The sequence below is a fragment of the Megalopta genalis genome, unplaced genomic scaffold, assembly GCF_051020955.1.
Source record: "Megalopta genalis isolate 19385.01 unplaced genomic scaffold, iyMegGena1_principal scaffold0026, whole genome shotgun sequence".
Lineage (NCBI taxonomy): Eukaryota > Metazoa > Arthropoda > Insecta > Hymenoptera > Halictidae > Megalopta > Megalopta genalis.
The window spans coordinates 1,076,848-1,095,908 of record NW_027476096.1 but is presented as its reverse complement, the minus strand read 5'-3'; the positions used below and the strand labels follow the sequence as shown (position 1 = coordinate 1,095,908).

General features: G+C 41.1%; 1 protein-coding gene and 1 long non-coding RNA gene across 2 annotated transcripts in view; both read left to right on the top strand.

Moving 5' to 3' along the window:
- The window catches only part of LOC143260958 (cytochrome P450 6A1-like), a 338,865-nt gene that overhangs the window by 95,157 nt on the left and 224,647 nt on the right, over positions 1–19,061 (top strand). The window lies entirely within an intron of this gene.
- Positions 16,161–18,523, top strand: LOC143260959 (uncharacterized). Its single transcript, XR_013035237.1, has 2 exons — positions 16,161–16,248; positions 16,327–18,523. It is a non-coding gene; the product is annotated as an uncharacterized LOC143260959 (long non-coding RNA).

The following is a 19,061-nucleotide window of genomic DNA, read 5'->3' as shown; positions in this document are numbered from 1 at the left end:
GGTTGCCTACATGAAGCCCTGTAGCCAAAGGGCTTCCCTACAGAAGTCGGAGAAGACCTGGAATGCCTCTGGAGACGACACGAAGTGTTGTGCCGCTTCCGGCCATTTCCAGTCTCCGGCTGGTACTACCTCGCGGAGGGTTCTCTTTGCGGGTCGAAATTGGGACAGTCGAGGAGGAAGTGATCGACCGTGTCCGATCCGTGACCACACGCGCACTCCTCACCGTCGGAAACTCCGTACGCGCGTAGGCGCGCCTGGAAGTTTCCGTGGTCGGTGAGGACTTGCGTGATGTAGTGGTTCGGTTTCGTCCACTTGGCCGCCATTCTCTCCTCTATGCTTTTGAAGAAGGCGTAGGTGGTGCGGCCCTTGTGGGAAGAATTCCACATGGTTTGCCACATCTTGTACGCCTCGACCGCTAACCTATGTTTTGCATCATCGGCCCACGCCGGAACATACCAAGACAATGAGTTGATGAGCCCATCCGAATCAATACGAACGATTAGAGAAATAAGAGACACCGGTGATATGGGAGTCGAGGACTTTATCCGCCAGGTAAGAAGAGCCCGCTCACCAGCAACTCGACCATGCATACTGCTTAACCTAATCTTGGTCGAGAAAATCAAAGACAACGCCTGGGACGCCATTCGATTTGAAACTATCGAAACATACGATGACCTGTATGCCGCGTTACGACGCACCATTACAGTAGCCGCCTCAACCGAAATCTGTAAAACACGGCTCAGACAAATCCGCCAAAGAGATGCAGAATCGGACAATTCATACTCCCAGAGGTATAATGGAAAGTGGAATGAACTTCGCTATGCCATCGAAGCGGAGCACAGACTACCCACTAAACGCAGGATTGTGTTGCAAATCGAGGAAGAAGCTGCTGTGCGAACCTACATCAATGGATTGCGCGAAGAATTCGCCAACCGTGTGGAAGACGCGATGCCGCGTAGTATCGAGGAGGCACGTACAAAGGCGCTCACAATCGAGCTCCGCAACCGTGAGAGAAAGCAGAATCAACAACGAGACCTTGCAACTAAACAACCAGTCCGACCACGACCATCCGAGCTCATTATCGGTACGCCGAGGAAAAGAAATTCACGATGGGTAACAGCACCTACACCTGCAGGGAGGCATTGGAATTGACCATATTTGGTAAGACCTCCAAATTTCACGTCATTACTAAAGAATGCCCATTGGTGGAAGACGGGAAACTAACCAAGGAAAACCTTCAGCTGGACAATAAATCCCTGAAGTTGCACACCGAGAACGCCAAGATCCCAGTACACACGAGCGTTAAGGTTTGCGTTACGACGCCTACCAAGAACGGCATCGTGCTGTGCGAAAATTTAATTACTGGAGACCTCTCGCTTCACGAAGCAAAGAACGGACAAATCTCCACATACGTGACAAACGCCAGTGACTGCGAAAGAGACGTAAAAGAAGACCACCAGAAGAATATTGACACCAGCATAGCCGGACTCGTCAAGCTCCTACGAGACAATACACGGTTACAACACATAGAAGCCGACCTAAGATACAGCATCTGGAAGATATTGGCCTCCTATTCCGATGTGTTTCACCTCCCTGGGGATGAACTCCCACAGACGAGACTAACAGAGCACCGTATAGAGTTGACGGACAAGAGATCGATCAACATTAAGAGCTACCGACCACCGGAAGCCCACAAGCACGAGATCAGGAAGCAGGTGAGCGAAATGATGAACAAAAGAATCATCGCGAATTCGGAGTCGCCATACAAAACTCTCCGCTCTGGGTCGTACCAAAGAAGATCGATGCAACAGGAAAACAAAAATGGAGAATCGTCATAGACTTCCGTCGATTAAACGAACGAACAGCATAAGACGCCTATCCGCTGCCCGTCATCGAAGATATTCTCGATCATCTGGGAAACGCAAAATTCTTTAGTGCATTTGATTTATCCGCCGGATTTCATCAAATCCCAATGCACGAAGAAAGCGTAAAATACACGGCTTTCTCAACAGCCGAGGACTGAAGAACGCGCCCGCCACGTTCCAGAGGATGATGGACCAAGCCTTACGAGGTTTAATTGGCAAGACGTGCTTCGTGTATCTCGACGACATAGTGGTGTACGGATCTACGATCTAAGAACACAACGAAAATCTGGTAATACTACTGGAGCGCTTGCGAGCCACCGGTTTAAAGTTACAGTCAGAACTATTGCGACCCGAATTGGAATACCTCGGACACACTATAACCAAAGATGGTGTCAAACCGAATGAAGTCAAGATAGAAGCTGTCAGGAACTACAAACAGCCCAGTACACCAAAGGAAGTAAAGGGTTTCCTCGGTTGGGCTGGATATTACCGTAAGTTTACTAAAGATTTCTCCAAAATAGCCAAACCACTCACAGATCTGACGAAGCAGGACAAACAGTGGGAATGGACAGAAGAATGCCAACACGCATTCGACACACTAAAGCAACATCTCACGAAGAGCCCGGTATTACGATACCCGAATTTCTCGAAGCAGTTCACTTTGACAACCGATGCATCCAACTATGGTATCGGAGCAGTCCTCTCACAGGAAGGACACCCGTGCTGCTACATCTCGAGAACGCTGAACCCTGCCGATATTAACTACTCGACAACAGAAAAGGAAATGCTCGCCGTCGTATGGGCGATACGTCGCCTCAGACAGTACCTGCTAGGAAGAAAATTTAAAATTGAAACCGACCACAAGGCACTGGTCTGGCTGATGAGCCCCTGTCCAGGGTGAACATGACCAATCAAGAACTGGACGAACTCACCCCACGAGAAACGTTCAACGAGGAAGCGTGGATTAATTACCTTCACGAAGCCTCATTTTGGAAACAGCTTGGAAGGAGCTTGTACATGAGGTGCAACTACTCTGACCTGTGCAGGAACTGGAACTGGAACTGCCCTCCGTACCGTCGTCCTTGGTTCTTCAACAGCTGCCGCAGGAAAACGTTCTCTTCGTCTCTGCATTATGCGCTGTTTATAGTGTCTCGCGGTTCGTCTCAGGATAGGATCATCCTTGCAGACATTCAGCCACTTACCTGACACTCTAGCAGCGCAAAGCAGAGACCGAGGATCCAACATGCGTAGGATTAACTGCGACACCTCCGGCGGAAGTTCAGAAATAAAATCCACCTTGGTAGGGTCGAGCACTCCGATCACATCAAGGAAAGTCCTGAAGTTCTTCATGTTGCTATTGTACATACAAGGCTCCCACTCCTGGATGCGCAGGCACCCCTTGTCCATCAACAAGCGGTGATCCAGGATCGAGCTGCGGCAAAAGTCCTCGCGAGCCTCAATTCAGCGAGTCGCGACGACAGCCGCCGCAAACACTCTCGAATGGAGAGCCTGTCAGAGATCGAGCGCCATGCTGGTAACTCCGCCTCTCCGTGGCCCCCGCTGGAAACATTCTCCCGGCGGCCCGGCCCTCCCCGGGGCCGAGCCGGCGGGGGAATGGCTAAGTGAGTTACCCCCCTTGAGGGACGATCTTCCCTTCCGATGAACCGGTCAACGGCGAGGGAGGGGTTCTTCCAAGCACGACGTCCGCAGTTTCCGGATGCGGACTTCTCTCTTCGCAGTGGCTTCAGCTGCCTTAACACCGACCGGCATAAGCAAGCTCTGCTTCGCCCGGTCAGAGCCGGCCTCGGCCCCGTTGCTCAAATCGTAGACATTAACTGTAGATACAAGGCGTCGAATGAACCATTTGTCAAAATTTGGGGTATATATAGTCATGGTCACGCTTCACGCTTCGGTGACCGTTCCGCAACAGTGACTCGACCAATCAGGAACGGTTACGATTGGACATATAATTTCCCCATAATTCTATTGAGTTGAACTTAATTTAAAAGAAACTTGCATTCAGACATGATGTGAAATGAGAAAGCAATCAATAATTCTCCCAATTCTCCCAATTCTCACCCAAATTTGAATATTTTCTGCGAAGAGTAGTACAATATTCTGACGCATTTTCTACGTATTACTACTAAGGAGCTTATGTTATCCTGAATCCACTTTATGCTCGCAAATGTGTGATTGAGGATAATTCATTGACCTCGTACAATGATGTATTGCGGTTACGAATTTTGACACCTCAGGAGGTGTCAAATTTAATCCAGGGGACAAGATAACTTTTGGATAATTCAAATATACATAGATGCGTGAAATATTAGTTATCTGAACATACGTTATTAAAACCTAACACATAGATAGGAAATTAACTCTCGCATGCGGGATCTTGTTTACAACTGTACGGACAGTTGACAATGCCTTGGACCATTGGGAATTGACATACTTCTTATGGACTCATCAGTCTCTCTGTTGTTATTAACACTGTACCGATCGTTGATACAACACTTGTGCTATGGCATGAACTAACGTTATCGGCCGCTGGTACAACATGCATATCATGCTCAGTGTATGCAGGAAAATTATAATTCTGAACTACGATAGTTCAGATAGTTTCAGATAGTATTCATCTGACCTGCGTGAGTCCATCGAATAAAGACATCTGGTCCACGAGTGTCAGTCTAATAAAGGCATGTGATCTAGGAATGTCGGTCAAACGTTAGACCTGAATAGCATACATTCACTGATATTTTCTATATATATTTTGTATTATTTTCATATTTTATATTATTTTATATTTTTTATATTAACGACACATGTATGTATCTTCTTTGACATTGCCTTTAATATTTCATATGTAGTTAAGAATTGGTTTTTCTAGTGCTTTTTTTCACAGTAGGAAAAGGTACTTGCTATATACAATGAATAAATGTGTTCTAATTTTCATGTATAAAGGATTAGAAATAGTATTTTTATTCTAGCATTACAATGTATTCATAGTAATATACACTGACATACTAGTCACTGTCTTTCCAGATAGTCTTGAGGAGGTGGGATCGGCGACGGGAAGAGAGAATTGAACCCGGTTACAATTAGACTATCTTTATTTACAATTGGCGTCGGAACCAAACTCGCGATGCTCGCGTACCGTTCCCGACGAGGGTTCTTACTGAACTAACCATTCGCTCACCGATGCATCCCATCCAGATCATTCTTTCTCATTCTCACGGTTCGCTTTCACTCTATCCTGGCTAGACGCATTCATTCTACGCGACACTCAAACCAATCGTCTAGACATTCGCTCGACGCTAACGCACAGCATGCAGCCCGGTCCATTCGTCCAAACATTCTTACGCCTTAAGGTTGCGGGTGACTGCACACTATGACGACCCACACATAGAAGAAAAGCCATATACGTATATTAGTTTTAGAGGTTTCTATCAAGTAAAACTGACGCTTTAATATCGAAATGTGCAGTTCGTAAGTGGAAAATTTAGATTCCCAAAAGACTAAACTGGGGTTCTTAGGATGTAGAAATATCCGTTTTGCAGTTATTGCGGAGATATTTGCAATATTCGGCCAGAGTGGTGACAATTCACAAAAAAGACGACACAAGATGGCCGCCGATAACAGTTTTTCGTAAATATCGAGAGATATAGAGCTCGGATCGAAAATTCGCATCCGAAGACCCCGAGATAAGGCATGTACAAAGGCAGTGGAGTGTATTTTCAGTAGATTACTTAGTTAATTAAGACACACGGTTACTTTGTTGTGAATTGTGTATCGGAAACACCATCTCGAGCTTCCGACATTCTTCACTACTAGCGTCACAGTTCTCTTCCAACCAAAAGATGCACCACAGCGAGCTTGCCGGTAACTATAGTTACTTACAGTCGATAATACAGATCGACAAATTACATAGTTTTACACTTTCATCCAAAATATTTTGAATCAAAAGACGACTAAACATGGTTGCCACATTTCATTCCTCGCCGCAATGTTGCCATGTCGTCAAAACCGTTTCACAAACTGAGTTTCATGAAACTGATTCCTGCTTCATGAGCCCGTTCTGCCGCGAGCTAGGTTACTAGACCAGGGGAAGGTGGCGTGCGGAAGTAAAATAAATAACAGGAATGATAAAAATGATTTTTTATTTATTTAGTACCATTTAAAATTAACCCCAGAAACGTATTAACACGGGCGTGCAAAACCGGCCAAAATGTGCAGACCCGTATATATACGGTCGGCGTCGCAACTTATGTCGCTAAAATGTTCAGATTCGAATATATCCGGGCATTAAAAATAACTTAATAAAAACCAAGGAAAACATTCAATTTATTGATATTCATCGTGTAATTCTGTATTGTAAGCTGTAAAGTTTGTTTATTTGGGATTATAAAATATGGCCTTTTAGGGTGACACTTATAAGCATCTCTGACCTGGTAATTGTTTCTATCTATCTATATCCATTATTGCGTATCTAATTAGCGTTGGCACTTTTGTGAGTTTTTTTATGACTAATTTATTTATTACTCTCCACTTATCTCCGATCTCTTTCTATTTTTTGCTTATTCAGGAATAAAATATGCACTTTTAGGATGGCACTTATGAACATTTAATGTATTATTCGTGAGCAAGTCGTGAAGTAAAGTAGACGTTATCAAAGTGAATTTCTTCAAAGACAATTGTTTTTTATTTTTTACGAATATTATTAGTGTCAACATATAAAAACGTTTTGTTTTATGTTATACGTAAAATAAGGAAATAGGAATGATAAAAATGATGTTTTATTTATTCAGTACCATTTAAAATTAATAAAAGTTAACAATATATTTGTTTCCGCCCCCTCTCCCACCTCTCCCTCCTCTTCCTCATCTTCCTCCTCTTCCTCCTCTTCCTCTTCTTTTTCCCTCCCTCTACTGGGGCAATTTTTTCAGCTCTCTCTGCAACATGTAAGTATATATTATTATTATTATTTGTTATTATACATATTACTATATTATATTATATTATATATAAAAGTATTTTTCATTTACTTACATTCGCCGCTACCAAATTCGCCAGGTTTGGCCTGGCCACCCCTCTGGCCAGTTGGCCAAGTATATTTCGCCATTGGGACTGTAACATAACAGCAGAATTAGAAGTATATATATTATAAATATACATTCTGTTTTGTACACATATATTGTATATACTTACAGCCCTCCCGGACTCGTATGTGGCAGCGATTTCTCGCTGCCGCGCTAAAATAGAGTCAAGCGACTCTTCGGCGTTCCCCGCTGCCGCGGTGGCTGTTGGCGGCGCGGAGGATGACTCCGCTGCCGCGGTTGCTGTTGGCGGCGCGGAGGATGTCTCCGCTGCCGCGGTCGCTGCTGTCGGCGCGGAAGAAATCTCCGCTGCTGCGGTCGCTCTATCCGCGGCGGAGGTTTCCTCCGCTGCTGTGTCCGTAACTTTATCCATCTCACTTGTAACTTCCATAGTTCTAAGAAAAAAAATAATATTATTTAATCAGCAACAAGCAACCAGCCGCAAATATTTGTGTTACACAACCATGGTAACGAAGCCTCTCGCATTCGTAATTGTAGCGAAACAAATGAATCATACCAAGAATGTAAAAAATCTTGTATAATAAACAGATATGTAAACTATGTATATATGGTATTATTTAAGAATACTAAATGCAAATTAGAAATGCGCGTATCCGCTTCCTGTTACTTGCCAAGCATGTTTTTGGACCGTACGAAAATGTGCGGTCTTTGAGGGCGTGTCAAATGCGCAGAGCCTCGTCCGCAATGTGTTATAATCACTAGAACAAATTTCTACAAACGTTTACGCACATTTCTAACTTGCATTTAGTATTCTTAAATAATACTATATATACATAGTTTACATATCTGTTTATTATACAAGATTTTTTACATTCTTGGAATGATTCATTTGTTTCGCTACAATTACTTACGATTGCGAGAGGCTTCGTTACCATGGTTGTGTAACAGAAATATTTGCGGCTGGTTGCTTGTTGCTGATTAAATAATATTATTTTTTTTTTTAGAACTATGGAAGTTACGCTGCAGACAGTTACGGACGCATCAGCGGAGGAAACTTCTGCCACGGAGAGAGCGACCGCAGCAGCGGAGATTTCTTCCGCGCCGACAGCAGCCACCGCGGCAGCAGAGTCATCCTCCGCGCCGCCAACAGCCACCAGAAATCGCTGCCGCATACGAGTCCGGGAGGACTGTAAGTATATGCAATATATGTGTACAAAACAGAATGTATATTTATAATATATATACTTCTAATTCTGCTGTTATGTTACAGTCCAAATGGCGAAATATACTTGGCCAACTGGCCAGAGGGGTGGCCAGGCCAAACCTGGCTAATTTGGTAGCGGCGAATGTAAGTAAATGAAAAATACTTTTATATATAATATAATATAATATAGTAATATGTATAATAACAAATAATAATAATAATATATACTTATACGTTGCAGAGAGAGCTGAAGAAGCTACTAAAGAAAAATATTTATGGCCCCCAGAAGAGGGGGGAAAAAGAAAAGGAAGTGGTGGAAGTGGCGGAAGAGGAGGGAGTGGAGGAAGAGGAGGAAGAGGAGGGGGGAGTTCAAAGTATATTTTAAATTTCTATTAATAAAAGGATCGTTTTTACCATATCTGCTGTTTATTTTATTTACGAATTGGTGGATGGTGGGTTTTTGTGGAGGAAATGAAGCGTTTTTGATTGGAGATGGGTGTGTCGGAAGGAACTTGAAATGAGGAGTGGGAAACTGTTCGAAAGTTCGGGTTGTAATTTTTCCGTTTTGTGAAATATGGAATTTATGATTCGTGTTGTCCGTTCGTCGGGTCGAAGGGTATTTTCGTTCGGATGCGTTTTTTTACTGTCGCAGGTATATTGCTTAATTGCTCAAGGGATGGCCAGGTACGTTCGACCTTCAGTGTTGCCGTGGCAACAATAATAAATGTCAAGAACCATAAATAGAATTAATACCAATCAATATTAAAATTCCTACATCACCTACCCGATTACTTAAAATTGTTAGAGTCCCAGAATTTAATCTATTTTTATTTTGATAATAAATTAATAAACAAGATGAAATAAACCCCAATCCACCCTAACTTCGTGACAACTGTTCGTATCAAGCAAGATGGACGTGCCAATATTCCAGTGAGCAGTTCGGGAGTTGGATATATCGATTCAGAAAAGTCTAAGCTGGGGGGCTTCGGATGTAGAAAGGACCATTTCTGTATTATTGTTCAGATATTTACAGTATTCGACGAGCGTTCTTGCTGCAACTGCCGCGCCGCTCACGACTGCCCCGCCGCTCACGACTGCCCCGCCGCTCACGACTGCCCCGCACGCCACCTTCAGTTTCATGAAACTTAGTTTGTGAAACAGTTTTGACGACATGGCAACATTGCGGCGAGGAATGAAATGTGGCAACCATGTTTAGTCGCTATCCTTCTCTTTTAGCTTGCTTTCTCTCTTCCGTTACATTTTTACCGATACCCGTGATCACAGAAACATATGCGTGTGCCACCTGCCGATCGAAAATATTTCTAATTTGGTTTGTCTAATGTCCGTTCGCACAACTGCAGCGCGACGATCCGTTACGGCCCTCTTAATATCGATTAGCTTTATGTGTGTTTAATTTTCTTTTTTTTCAATAAAAATTAACTCTGTTACAATTATTTGCGTTGCCTGTAAAAATTCAACATAAATGTTTTAAGTGCAATCAGCTCGGACATTTAGCCAACCAGTGCACAAATCTTCACGTCAGTCGATCATGTACACCAGCACGGACTCGAGTCTTTGCGAATCTTTGCATCCAATGGATGAAAAGACACTCCGTGAGATTATCAGCGGAGATGATATCAATCATCCACCCTTGGAGGTCTTGGCGTCTCTCGACGTCATTCCGGATTTGACGAACGAAACAATAAACTACCTACGTAATCAAAAGGTAGAAATCCGTCCTGAAGACCGTGAAGTTCTGGAACAAGTCACAATTTTCCAGGCTCGTACAAAGGTGGCAAAAGCAAGAGCAACTACGCCGGTTGCAGCATATGCAGGTGATGATCCGTACATTGAAAAGACGGCGAAGCACCTGACCCAGGTCATAGCCAGTCATAAATTGTTCCTTGAACAATTAGGTGTCGTGGAGAACGAAAAGCAGAAGTTAATTCCTAAACTTCTTGTTCCACCAACTTATGAAGTTCCCGAGGGATACACTAGAACTGATGTTGTGTATCGGGGATCTAGGATGTACGTCCCTAATATGTATGCCGGTGACCCCTTTGTCTGTCCAGCCGAACAACGTCAACTGGTTGACGAGAATAGGATGGTAAACTATGACAACATGGTTGTCAGGTACCAGGACTTACTGCAATGTGTCGCACGCAAGTGTTGTTGTGCCCTAAAGACTATTGACTTCAATAACGCCACTGGAACGATGGCACAACTTGTTGGTAGTATACTTGAGGTGCTCCGTGGTCTGAATTACATACTTACATGGTGTGCAAGAAGAGTCATAGCCAAACCTGAAGCCAGTACGAACGAGTTAGTACCACATATATATGCCAGACAATTCCCCAACGAATCAACACAACCACAGGAAGATTGCCAACAGATGGAGTCAACCGACTTAGTGGACGAAGAGAACGATTTTTAGTAGACTCGGGCTCAGGAATGCAATCCGATTATCAGCAAATATACTAGCAGGTCATTTATTATTATCCTTACTAGGATCAGCTATAAATATTTCATCTATTATTATTTTAATTGTCATACAAAATTTATTAATCATTTTAGAAATATCTGTTTCAATCATTCAATCATATGTATTTATTATTCTCAGACTTTTATATTATAATGAATCTTTATAATATGATAATTTCAAAAAATTTAATAAAACGACACAGAGACACTAAGACCGAACCTTGCGAAAAACGCGTATTTTTTATGGGAAACGACAAACATGAAGTTAACGAACGAACTAATATTAAACTTTACGGAAAAGATTTTTATATAGTAGAGTCAGACTTTCCGATAATAGAGCATGGAATTTTCGGACTTAATAACAAGCTTATGTTACAGAGAGAAAACACTTTACGGCCTGGAGAAACGAAAACTCATTGTTGGTATATACAACGATACTCACACACACATGTCTACAGGGGCAATAAATAAAGGTACAACCCAGAGCTTCATAAATGCAGGTACAAGCCCGACCTTCTGAAGGAATAGTATAAAAGGACTGCACGTTCCAGTGCGAGAAGCTACTTCCCATAGAACTACAGAGGCGTTCGTCAGCCTAGAAGACGATCTGTCAGACAGTATCTCCGCGACTTCACATACAGTCACTCTTCTTCACACAAAGTACATTTTATATCCGCTAGATGCTTTATTAAACACTGAATCATATTTGTATTGCATTATTAGTAAATAAACAATTAGCAAATTCCGACACTCATACCGTATATGGGAAATGGCATGGGAATGTACTGCAAAAGCGGAGCGAAAGAATGAAAATCTGATTGCCAGGCTCATCCGCGAGGATGAACGACTCTCTGAAGCCGAAGGAGAAAAATATCGAAGCCTCATGAAGCCTCAGCTCAGCAGAAAATAAAGAAAAACTCAAAAGAAGGGGGGTGGGGGAAGAAAAAAGAAAACTAACGAGCGACACTCGATAGTAAGAAAATGCAGCACATCGTCGTCGAGTGAGGGAGGATACGGGCATCCTCCTGGGATCTACGAAAAGGATCGACCACCTAGATATCGTCATCCACTGGCAGAGGCGCTGCCTGGAGACGACACCCGACAACCGAGGATTTCAGGAGGATTTCAACTAGGCCGAGACTGCGTAATCCCACTCCTAGTGTGGCCATCGCCTGGAGTTAGGCGAGATTCCTGGACCTGCGACGACGTGGATCTGTCGACAGATCAGTGGACATCACGAGGTGCCGCGACACTTCACAGATAATAGAGGCCACGCTAGGACAGAGCATATACGGCTCGATTCTAGACGGCTCACTGCCTCGCCAGGACGACTGCAACAGCAAAAAAAATAAAAAAATAAAAAAGGAAATAGGAGTAAGATCTCTGCACCAGATAGATTTGGCATCCCTGTAACTTTTATCGCTGATGCTGGGCCTATCAACTATACCGAAGCGATCAAGAGTTCCGGAACAAGTGAATGGAAAGCGGCAATGGAGAAGGAAATAAAAGCCCTGGAGGAGAATAACACTTGGAAACTGGTAAAATTACCGACAGGTAAGAGAGTGATAGGCAGCAAATGGGTATTTGTAGTTAAGGGAAATACAACAGAAAATATCGATAGATATACAGCACGTTTGGTGGCAAGAGGTTATTCTCAAAGAGAAGGCATAGGCTACAATGACACCTTTGCACCTGTTAGTGCACAACACTAATGTTCTTTATGACACGGCTGTTTTTGAGCTTAGGATTTTTAATAAAAAGGAGGAGTCAAAGGAGCAGATTGCGGATATATATATGTTAATTTATTAAATTTTAATTTAAATAATTCCGTGTCCGAACACAATTTAACGAACGATTCGCAAAGCTAATTTAACCCGAGAAAGATAACCTACGTCGCAGAGGCGCCTGCGAAATAAACAACTGACTGCACCGTGGATGACGCAAAGACTGGAAGCACCCACTTTGCCAAGGCATGTGCGAAGCAACATTGAAAATATTCTTCCAAAATCTGCTGTACAGGCTTCCACAGATGATGAAGAAGAACCCTCAGCCAAAAAAAGGCGTTATTGCAGTCTTTGCACGTCTAAAAAGAAAAGAATGTCAAAGATGACCTGTGCCAAATGCAAAAAGACAGTTTGTGGTGAACACAAGAAAGGCGTTTGTCATGACTGTCTCTAAAGAAATTTTTTATAATATTATAGTTTTTTTTACACTGATTATATTATAGTCTACTAGTTTGTAAGGATAAAACACTATTTTTTGATATTTTACGGGATTTGTTCCCATAAACCGAAGACTGTTGATTTTTGTTAATTTTTCATAGAGGTCTAGTGATTTAAGTTTAAAATTACTTAAAATATAAAAAAATATAATATAAATGCATTTTATTTTTACAATAATGCCAAACCTTTAAAATGACTAGATTAACTTAAATAAATATCCATTGTTAGTATAAAATTGACGCCTTAGAAAAGCATGCGCCTCTGAAGCGTATGGTTATCTTTTACGTACGTTGTCATATGGTTATCTTTCTAGGGTTAATAAATAATAATCGCATTAAAGGTCGTAAGGGATATGTTTGTTAGAGAAATATGAAGAATATCAATGAGAAACTGACCCATTTAGTTGTAAATCGACCTCGTACAATGTATGATGAACTGCATAGCTGATCTGTATCCGACGGCGACGAACAGAAGGATGTTTCCAGGCAGGCTATTCCAACGATCACTTTTACTATACTATCAGTACACACTGATCACTTATCAGACATATTAGGGTGTCCCATAAGTTTCTTCCCCCTTTTTTATGCGAAATGAATACACGATATTTTTGGTTTAAGATGGATTTATTATGTTATATATGAACTGTTCTGTTCTATAACCTTCTTCCATCTTTCAGGAAGCCTCATTATGCCCTCTTTCCAAAATTGTTGAAGCTTACTTGTAAAATATTCATCTAGGTGCGTTTTTATTTCGCTTATGGATTTGAAAAATTTACCACGAAGAGAATTTTTTAAGGAGAGGAACAAGTAGTAATCGGATGGAGCAAGGTCTGGGGAGTATGGAGGATGAGGTAGAACGTCCCAATCAAACTGTAATAATTTTTGCCTTACGGCTAACGCAACATGCGGTCTTGCCAATTCTGGCCGTTTTTCTGCTATGGCGGCTTTCAGTTGATCCAGTTGATTGCAATATTTGTCAGCATTGATCGTATCACCTTGAGGAAGGAGCTCGTAGTACACTACACCTTTCCAGTCCCACCAAATGCACAGAAGAACCTTCTTCGGATGAAGTCCAGGCTTCGCAACAGTTGAAGGTCTATTTTCCTTGGACCAAGTGCGTTTTCGATGCACATTTTGGTATAAAATTCAAGTCTCGTCTCCAGTGACAAGCCTCTTTAAGAAAGGATCCCTTTCATGTCGCTGGAGAAGCAAATCGCACGTAGAGACACGGTTCATAAGGCCGGTCTCCGTCAATAGGTGTGGAACTCAAACTTCATATCGATTCGCATATCCCATCTTGATTAAATGTTTATGTACCGTTGTCTTGGGAATATTAGTGGCATCCACTATCTCACGCACACTATATCGTGGATTTTCAGTGAGCACAGTCTTGATAATGTCCGTATTAGTCGTTGCTGGGTGGCCGCTGCGGTCTTCATCTTTCAACTTGAAATTGCCAGCTCTAAATTTCTTAAACCAATCGCGGACGGTCCTAATAGTGGTAGTACCACTCCCGTAAACGGTGCAAATTTCGTCTGCAGTGTCCTTTGCACTATTGCCTTTTTTAAAGCCATGAAGCATAACATGCCGCAAATACATCTTTTGGCTCTCCATATTGAACGGTGCAGAAAAGATTTTAAAAGAGACTTTGTCACCAATGAAACGTACTTTGAAAGAGCTCTGGGACGACTGAAACCGATGCCATAAACGGCTAAGAGATAAGCCTGCATGTTTATATAAACACAGCCACTTAGAGTCACTCATAGCGTGGCGCGGAAGAAACTTATGGGACAACCTAATACATACATCAATATATATGGCCCCGAAAAGAGCCGATTTTTTAATGCGACGCGTTCAAAGTTCGCACCGTTAACAACACGCACCGCGTTGACACATTTCGTAATGTTCTCCTGAACCCTTTGCAGCATCCTTGGAGTAAACAAGTTGCAGTTCGTTCTTCTTCCGAAGTTCAGAAGTTCCAATCTTCTGAACTTCTTCAGAAGTTCCAATCTTCTGCAGTTCGTACGCAGTACGTGTTGTTAACGATACGAACTTTGAACGCGCAGCGTCATAATATTGGCTCTTTTCAGGGCCATACATATTAACCCAGGAAAGTTCGTCCGCAGATATTATTGATATGCGATCAATGTTTAGTGATAATGCAGTGAAAGTGAACGTTGGAATAGTCTGCGTAAAAAAAACGTCATATCGTGTTTGGTCTCATTTTAATCAGAAAACTATCAGCAATATGTTAAAAAAAAATTGATTATACACGTGTATAGATTCGTGTAATTGATAATACACGTGTATAGATTTGTGTAATTCACGTGTATTTCGATATATGTTTACACGTATATTTTAGTACACGTGTACTGCTAATATTTTCTATTTTGCGTAATTATTTTGTGTAGAATCAAAAACCTGCTTTTTCAAGTACTTATTTTTTAATTATGCAGGTAATTTGAAAAAAATTACTCTGTTTTGTGGTTCCGTCTTCCGCTGTACCTGAAAATGTTGAAGGTTTATTCTATACATAATAATCATACAAAATAAAATGTGGATATCTTAGTAGCACATACATGTTGAATTAGTTATTGAAATAGACGGATGCACGTGTACCGAAATTCGCGTGTACCTGTATATTTTCATACACTTTTAGTGGAATACACGTGTACGCGTGTGTCAAAAAATGCCACGGATCAAAACATGTGTACATTAATTACACGTGTACACGTGAAAATGAGTTAGACTTGAAGTAAAACTTGCTAATTTATATATTGTGTATGAAATATGTTTCCGTTAATATCACCTTGTTGTATACAATTCTCTATATACCTTAAACTACACTACCCTAAAAGTACACATATTTGATCCCATTCGGAACGCGATCGTCCTCTAAATACTCTTCGTGTAATCGACTCACGAATTTATCCAGCCGCGAAATTTCGACCGCATGGAGGGGACTCGAAACGGGGACTCGATGCGAACAGATAAAAAAAAGAAATAAGCGTATCTTTATCGATGCGCGACCGCGTCGTATCGCGACACGGTCTGACCACATGAACGCACTCGAATTCGTTGTTTCCCGGTCATAGGGCAGACTGAAACTGGATCAATATTTTCGAGCCGGTATTCTTCGTAGCACAAATATTTTCTGGCGTTGCATGCGGAACAGGTTCGCGATCTTCTCGGGATTTGCGGCGTTTTTTTTTTCGTAGGCATCGTTCATTATTTCTTTTTGTTTTCTTTCTGTTATCGCAAGTCACGGCAGGTTGCGCGGAGGAGGTGCAAAATAATCTCACCTACGTGATCAGCCCCGGTTTTCCCAACCTCATTGACTGGCCCATGAACTGTTCAGTGGCCGTAAAGAAGATCGATAGGCAGGTCAGCCAGCTGAGGATCGATTTCGTCCACTTCAACATAGTAAGCGACGCAGCTTTATCATTCTTTGCTCCACTAACAGCATATTAACCCCGGAATACTACGCATTCGTGATTTCAGCGACACGCTTCCCACCCTTGCGCCTTACCCTCCCCCGTTTCCCTCCCGGTTTACCTACCTTTTACCGCCCTCTTTACCTCTTCCTTTTTCCTGCCATGAGTAAACGTTGGAGACTAGCGAATGCGTCCTCGGGACGGAAGTGTTGACCTTTAATTGCCGCGGCTACAGGGTTCACCAACCGAAATTACCGTTCCCGCTGCACCGACAATGTCCCTCGGTTCGTATTGTAAGAGCTCCGTGGGGGAATATGTAAAATTCAGGCGTGACGACGCATGAAATTACGTTGTTGTAAATTAACCGAACATCTTTGGGGAGGAGGTGAATCTTCAAAAGGCTATTCCTGTCTCAAGCTTTGAAAAAATCAATGTCCTTCACTTCAGAATATACAGCTCCGATTTTGGTGGTCTCTGAATATATTGGCGGCGACGTAGTTTTTGTTAGTTTTCGCGGGCATGCAGTGATTGTCAGAAATGTTGGCACAGATATACTATCGGTAACGAAAATATTGGGGCACTTCTTTTTAAAAAGGAATAGCTTTTTTTGAGTTGGACATAACGATTCGAATTTTTTTTTGAAATGATATAGGGACAAAATGCTTGTTTTAAGCTTTGCTACTGTTTAGAATGACAAAAAAATGAACTCATTTTTTAACTCTTTTATCTGAGCTTAATTTTCAACATGCGTATAAATTACCGAGGTCTACGAAACGCATTACATATTCGCAGTTCCTTATTTATATGCTCGCCACTATGTATAAAACGATGTGAATAATTATACACTCTACATTTTACACTTTTAATGATATTTGAACAGAACTTCAGATTTGTATATTTCTATGTTAGTAATAATATAAAATAAAAATATACAAATATATATGTCCTTTTGATCTTTATTTAAGTACCAGTAAAAGTGTAAAAATTTACATAACTCTACGAAGAATAACTATCGTTATTATTCATTTACTCTTTTCCAACATCGTACTGAGTTGGAATGGCGGGATTTCGTTGAACGTGTTGGTGAGACCGACCGAATTTATCGGTTGGTTAATTAATATTATTTATTTTCCGACAATTTATCACACATTGGCAATCGCCGCTGTTAGGGCGACCGTCGCACAGTAGTCGGTTTCCATATAAAGTTTCCATATAAGAAGCGGGAGAGGACATATGACAACTAAAATTACATATATTTAAGCCTTACATTTTAAAATACAATTTTTGTTTTAGATTAAATTGTATTGAACATTCTCCTTATTTTCATGTTGTGAACATTGATCCGAAACCAGTAGTTCGATTGTTTCTTTGAGAAATGGTTTCGATTTCTTGATCGTTCTTTTGTTCATACACGAAAACTGAACGGCTCATGAGTTATAGTCTGCATATAATAAAAAAAAAATTTGTAATTATCCATATTGGTGTCTACAGAGTGCGAATAGTTGAAATATTGATATTTTACTCGATCTATTCAAAACATCTCGCGCAAGTCGGTAACCCATAGATATCACGATATGCTTTGTGGCACGTATCATTTTGGCATTATTATTATATGATTTCTCCAATAGCAGCTAATAGCAGCCAATTTTTATTTTGTTATTAGCGTAAGGCATCGCTCTTCGAAATGCGACCAAAGCGAACACTGAACTCTTCCGAACTTATAATTAACCCCTTGATATACAAATAAACCGCAATTTTGTACGCTTAGAAACAGTGCGTTTTATTTTGAAATGTGCTCTGCTTTATAATATTCAATCAGACTGATATATAATGTTAATGAACAATAATTAAGAGTAACATTGTAAAATAATAATTTAGTGGTTCTTTGAAGTATGATACATTTCAAACCATTTTGGAACATGTGGAGGAACTAGACATTTTTGACACTGCCAAGTTGTTTCGTTTCTTATAATTATGTTTCACACACACGTGGCATTTCTTTGTAGGATGTTTCTTTTTATCAGTCGATAGCATATATCGAGGAACATATGCTGAATGTTTTGCTTGTAATCGAGTTGGGCATTCTCTGCAATAAAGCAATAAAGCATATCTTCTGCAATATATATATTCAACTGAAAATTTACAATTGATTGCTTGAGTGAATTAGGTAACTTAGAACATAGGATATGAGCCGTTTATTTTGAAAGTGGCATAAGTCATTTTACCGTAATGAAAAGTGGTGATTTTTGAATGTTTATACGAAATTATTTATACTGAGAAAAATATCAGTATCCTGAGATAACAAATACAAGTAAATCTTCTCGAAAGTTAGCATCCATATTTTTAAACGTGTTAAAATGCAAACCCTTAAATATATCGACTTAAAAACGAAGTGACTTATGCCACTTTCAAAATAAACGGCTCACAAAAGCATAATAGATACCTATATCAAACATATATAAAAGAACATCTGTATATTCTTTGACACACTTTCGTGTGAAAGGGAAACATGCAAGAAATTGGTCTTGCTTGTCGACACCTCTCACACACATTCAAACGGTTGTACTTCACTACACAGCTGGGTTTTAAAACATTTTCTTCCTTACCTTCCCTCTTTCTTCTTATTTTTCCTGTGTCAACCATTTCTGCACTTGAATGTTTAGTACTTATTACATAAATATCTTTCTTACCAAGCCAGTGTAAGGGCAGAATATCTCTGCAAGATAATGTTTTTATATCTCCCTTTTTTAGTTTGTACGATGCCAGCTTCGTTGGCATATTTTTTCGATTCTTTCTGACCAT